Genomic DNA, 6,000 nt, shown 5'->3' with positions numbered 1-6,000 from the left:
TGCGGTGCCTAGTACCTTAGTTGTGCATGAGGGCTTAGCTGCCCCAAGGCAAGTGGGATCCTAGTTCCTGGACTGGGGATTGAACCTGCATTCCTTGCATTGGAAGGCAGATTCTTAACCACTGGACCACCAGGGAGGTCCCTCACATTGACCATTTTATAATTTTAGATATTTTTACGTTTTGAGACAATCTTATCTGAGCATTCATTAAATGGGGGTGACAATGTTAGGGCTGAAAAACAGACTGAAACTTTGGTTGAAAGCCAAAATGTACTATAGTTGTAGATTTTGAGGAAGCATGTCCCATTATGTGGAAAAATCAGTATTGAATTATGCATGTTCTTTAAGAACATATCCTCTAAAATATGGTATATGCTTTTCATATAAACAGTTGTTAGAAAACAAGTCTAGGACAAGCACAGTTTTAATGATTCTGTACATGTTTGTTCTTCCAATGAGTATTTATTGAAAGGTATTATAAGCCAGATACTATGCCATGAGGACAGTGTTCAGCTAAATAATCTTATCTTAGTGGACTTTACAACCCCTTGTTGGGAAGACAGGTTACAAACAAGTAAATAAATGTGATGGGATATTAGGCAGGGACTCTTCCTGTTTTGACTTTGGCCATTAAGGTAGTTGTCAGAGTAGTTCTCAGAATTCCATACCTGGTATGCAGATTTACAAGGAAATGACTCTAAGAACCTGTCCCACAAGTCTTAGGTCCAGGATAAGCTACACAATTTCCAGGGCCCAGTACAAAATGAAATGAAAATATGGGACCTCCTGTTAAAGTATTAAATTCCAGACAACAGCAACAGAGCATTAAACCAGACACAGGGCCTTTCCAAGTGTGAGGGCCTGTCTGACAGGTCCCATGCCTATGAAGTTGGCCCTGCTTAGATCCATTAGCCAAAAAAATAAAAGTGAAAAAGCTTAGAGTAGAGAAGAAAGATTTGGGGGATTGTGATCTTCGGAAAACTGTGCTGTGCTTTGAGAATGCTACTGTCTAACTCACCCAAGTCTGGTGGGGAAGTGGTTCAAATGGACCCTTGAAGAGCTTCGAAATGTGTTTCCTGTCATGAAGAGACACAGAACCAGGGCCTCTTGGAGGCCTGAGAAACTAACATTGACGACTGACCAGGTGCATAGCTCCTACCCACCATATCTGCAGAACAGTCAGGAGAATGCCACTGGGATGGTACCCATCTGCATGTCTAGAACTCGTGGGGCAAGTGTTGTTTGCCTAACTGGATTGTGTCCAAGGGGGACAAGCTGGGAGGGGGTTTCTTGGGCCAGTCTGCACTTGCCAGATGGCATCAAGTTCTGTCTCCAGACAAAGAATGGAGTCTTCCTGATATTTAGAATAACCACTCTGACTCACAGTCCTTCAAGCTCCTTTGTAAAGTTAAACATACTATGAAAGAATTTTGTATAAACTGTCAATAGCAATATACAGTGGTCCTGTGTAGCCATCACCCAGTATCATTTTTACTACCTTTGAAACTCGGCATGTCTCTTTCTGTTCACATCTCCCTTTCTTTTTCCAAAAGATGTATTCCTTTATACTTTTTTCAATTTTTCTGTGTACTTTTACAACATATCTATCTTCATCATCATCATCATCATTGCATGCTTTTATGCTTTATATAAGTATATAAAATTTTAACATTTACTTTGTTTGGCTTTGTGAAACTCATCCATGTTGATAAATGTAGCTATTGTTCATTTGCTTTCACCATAATAGAATATTCCATTGTATGACTCTACTATAATTTATTCACATTTCCTATTAATAGACACTTGTTTCTCCTATCTTGCTGTTATGAACAGTGCTGCTATAAGTTTTGTTATGTCTCCATCTGCCCCTGTGCAAGGGCTTTTTCGGGGCAGTGGGGGTGGGGACAGACCCATTCCGTGTCCTTCCCCTGCCCTGTTCTGTATCTCAGGTTGCATTTCCCAGATTCCTGTGTTCCCTGTCTGGCTTCTGGGCTTAGCCAGTGGGAGGTATTGGCAGGAAAGAGGGGAGAGAGAGGTCAGAGTGCCTATCTCTCTGTCACTCAGACGATGTTGCCTCTGCACCTCCAGCTCCCACCTCACAGGTCCACCCTGGTTCTAGCTTCTACCCTGATACTTCAACTGACTCCTGGTCTTCTGACAGCCTCACTCTTCTGTCTCTATAGTCTGGGGTGGGAGTGGGCTCCTGAAGCGGCAGGTGATTGGTTGTCTCACTGTCTGCGGTTTTACTTCTCAGTTCTTTCAACCCACAAGACGCCAACGCGGCCGCTCTGCGTGACCCTTAGTATGCATTCCTGCGCTCCATTACCCTCCAACCTGGTTACCAGGCAGAGTTACCTCCAGACCATTAGTGGTACTGCTAAGCCATTGGCTGGCGCTCCAGTGGGCCCCTCCCCCAAGCAGCCAACTGTCAGTGAGCGACCGTTGGTGGGTCAGTCGGCCAACCCTTTGCGGATGGAGGTCTGCAGGTGGAGGTGAGGTAAGAGGCAGATCTAGGCTTTCTCCCTGGGACCCTCCAGCTCACCCAGCCTCTGGCCAGTGGGTGAGCTGGGCTGGGGCCAGGGGAGCAGGCTGGGGTCTGTGCCCTGCAGGGCTCCAGAGCCCTTACCAAGGCTGCCCTCTGGCCAGGTCCAGCCTTTGAGGCAGCGGTGAAGCTCTCCCCTATCCCGGCCTCTGACCCAAAGGCAGCAGCAGTCTGCCTGGGACACAGTCTGCTGGACCAGCCTCTGCGATTTGGGTGGCCTGAGGAGCCTGAGGGCCAGTTGGGTCTTGGGCTCCTGGATTCCTCAGGGATGACAGCTGGGCAGGAGCTGGGGACCTGGCCTTGAGGGAGCCACCAACTGAGACCTGCCTCCTCTTAACCAGGACCTGGACCCCAAAGGGTGAAAGTGGAGCCTTGGGACCTTGCCCTTTCTTCTCAGAACAGAGAATAACAATTTTGGTGAGGTTTACAGGAACATCATTACCTCACCATGACCTGACCTCAGAAACAAAGGATCTGACACCAAGAAGTTTGCAACAACTAAGCACATCCTTCCCTCACCTTTCCTAAAATAGGGCTTTGCTGAGAGCTTTTGGGAGTTTGGGGGTTTTAATGCAGGAGCTACCTGTCTTTGTATGGCCCTCGGTAAACCTTTCTCTGCTCCAAACTATGATGTTTTGGTATTGTTTGGCCTCAATATGCATCAGGCACATGGACTTGTGTTTTGGTAACACTACCTCTAACTGCCTAAGAGGTATAAAATTATTTGCGTATTTATTTTTTCTTCAAAAAGCCTAATTGTTTCCATTTAGTCCAAGGTTTGGGCAAGGATTCCAGGGTGGTTAAAGAGCTGCCTGGTGGCTGCAGAGAGGGGCTTCAGGCAGAAGCCCTGATGCCAGAGGGGCACCTCCAAGGCCACTGGGCTGCAGAGGCTCCTGGTCGTGTTGGAGGTGAGCCTTTGGAAGAGATGCTCACTCAGCCCAGCCTGGGAACCCACCAGCCTGTGGAGGTTGGTCTAGGGGTTGCCCATCTTGATGAGTTTCACCTGCTTATCTAGGAAGCGACTCTCCTGGAAGTCACAGAGGTGGGGGTCTGTGTGGGCAGAACCCAGAGCATGCAGATCCAAAAGGCCTGGTTCAGGTTCTCCTTGAGAATGGTGGCTTCTGTAGCATCCTGGGTTTTACCCCACTCATTCTTTTTTTTTTTCCTCCCTAAATATTTATTTATTTATTTTGGGTTGCATCAGGTCTTAGCTCTGGGGTGCAGGATTTTCATTATGGCACATAGCCTTCTCTCTAGTTGTGGTGAGGGGGCTCAGTAGTTGCAGACCGGGCTTAGTTGTCCTGCGGCATGTGGGATCTTAGTTTCCCAAACCAGGGCTTGAACACATGCCCCCTGCATTGGAAGGGAGATTAACTACTGGACTGTCAGGGAAGTCCCTACCCCACTCATTCTTGAGATGGTTTCTGCACATCCTAGAAGGAGCTCTGCTGCAGCACTGGTTTTGCTTTTCAAGAGACACTTGGAGCCTTCCTGCTTCTCCTGGTCCCATTCGCAGAAAATGTGGCTCACACCCTGCAGAGCCACATCCTCACCGTGGAAATAGACATGCACACACACACACACTCACCCCGAAAGAGGTAGGTGTAGGAAGCCCACAGATGCATGTTGACCAGGCAGCTGATGACAGCCTCCACCTCAGGAATAATTCTGATGGATCTGGGAGCTCATGGTTGATCATTAGTAAGGAGTTTAACTCAAAAAATGGTGTTGACTTGTCCCAGTGGCTGGGGATAGCTCAGTGGCTCACCCTGAAGGTTTCGACTGTTAAAAGTGTTGGAGGGTGGTGGGATGTTGGAGGAATGGGTGTCTCTGGGTCTGTTCCATCCAAATACTGGTGAAGAGACAGATCTGCAGAACTGCAGAGCACACTCTCTGTTTGTTTATTGATTGATTGATTGGTTCTTATTGATTTATAGGAGTTACTTATGTTATACATACTAATTCTTTGTTGATTATATGTGTGGTAAATATCTGCTTCCATTCCTTGTGTCATTTTTTCAATAGTATGTTCTCATGGACTGAAGTTTCTCATTTTAAGGTAGTTCTCATGAAGTTTTAACATTTCCCTGAGCTGCATGGAACATCACTAATCAGATCAGGCCAGTTGTGAGCCAAGTTATGTGACTAGGCTACCTGTATTGACAAACTTCTGCAACCCAGATCCCTTCCACAGAACATGTGCATGAGGCAGCTTGCAGTTGGCTAATCAAGGAACCATATGTTAGCATTTCCCATTAGAATAAATGGATGGACTCAAGCGAGGCTGTCTGAGACTCCATTTGATGCAAATCCTAGCTGGGAGGAGTGGGCCTGGTTGCTCTAGGGGACACCTTCTGGGCTTTTTTCGCCCAACTGTATCTCAGACTCCGCTGAATGCAAGACTATAATGGACATGTGTTTTTTTCAGTTTGTACTGAGCCTGGTTTATAAAGTTTGTTGAACAGAGAGAGCCCCTGAAACATAACCAGCTATGTTCAATGTGACCAACTGGCAATCAAGAACCCTCCTGGGTTGGAGCAGAGAAGATAGGCAGTGTGCAGCTGGGTTTCATGCTGCCAGAGAAAGCAGATAAATCTAAGGAGGACGACACAGCAGGCTGAGGAGAGTAAGCCCAGAACCAACCTAGTGCTTCCCTGGCCACATAGGCCTCCACACCCATCTCTCCACTGGCGAGGGCAGCCTCTAGCCCAGACCCAGTGTGAGGCCTGACTCCCTAGAACAAAGGTCAGGAGCACTTGTGACATTTGCATATTAGACTTGTTATTACTTGCACATGATGTTTTTATTATTTTAATTTTATTTTTTAAAATTAATTTTATTGGAATATAGTTGAGTCACAATGACACATGACATTTTAAAAATTCAAACAATATAACAAAAAGGTACACGAAGTCCTGCTTTCTTGTTCTCATCATCCCAATTCCCACCTTTCACTCCGGTCTCCACTTCTCCCCTCTAATGTTTTCTTTATACAAATAATCAGGTGTGAATGTATGCTCTTATACGTCTCCATTTTCATACAAAAATAGCATATACAGACAGATTTTTCTTTTAAACCACAGATCTAGGAGACATTAGATAAAGAATTTTAAAATCAGTTTTTATTTAATTAGATCTTTCCTATGAATTACTGTTATTTTGATAAATTTTTCCTAATCTCCTACCACAGTTTAAACATATTCTTACAAAAGTCTGTGGTCACCCACCAATCCAAGACAGAAGTAAGTCAGGAATAAACTGGGCAATTTGTTTCTTTTTAAATATTTCAGAGTCAGAAAAAAAGTTGTGTGATGTGTTTATTAAAGAAAATTTGCAGAATAGAGAAAAGCTCAAAGAAGAAAATAAAATTTAACAGTAATTCTACTACACAGAAATATTCAAGTGATAACAATTATAGTGCTTAGGATACATTTTATAATGGATATAGTGCATGTCCC

At 45.0% G+C, this 6,000-nt stretch overlaps 1 long non-coding RNA gene across 1 annotated transcript in view; it reads left to right on the top strand.

Annotated features, from left to right (window-relative positions):
* The first annotated feature begins 2,359 nt into the window (after nt 1-2,359).
* Nucleotides 2,360-6,000, top strand: part of LOC145537975 (uncharacterized) — a 42,695-nt gene continuing 39,054 nt past the window's right edge. Inside the window, exon 1 of the long non-coding RNA XR_014076546.1 lies at nt 2,360-2,492. This is a non-coding gene — a long non-coding RNA (uncharacterized LOC145537975). The remainder of the gene's footprint in view (nt 2,493-6,000) is intronic.

Source organism: Giraffa tippelskirchi, chromosome 2 (assembly GCF_054371585.1).
Source record: "Giraffa tippelskirchi isolate mGirTip1 chromosome 2, T2T-mGirTip1v1.2.pri, whole genome shotgun sequence".
NCBI classification, from domain to species: Eukaryota; Metazoa; Chordata; class Mammalia; order Artiodactyla; family Giraffidae; genus Giraffa; species Giraffa tippelskirchi.
The sequence above is the reverse complement of the archived record's forward strand: the minus strand, read 5'-3'. Positions and strand labels throughout refer to the sequence as shown.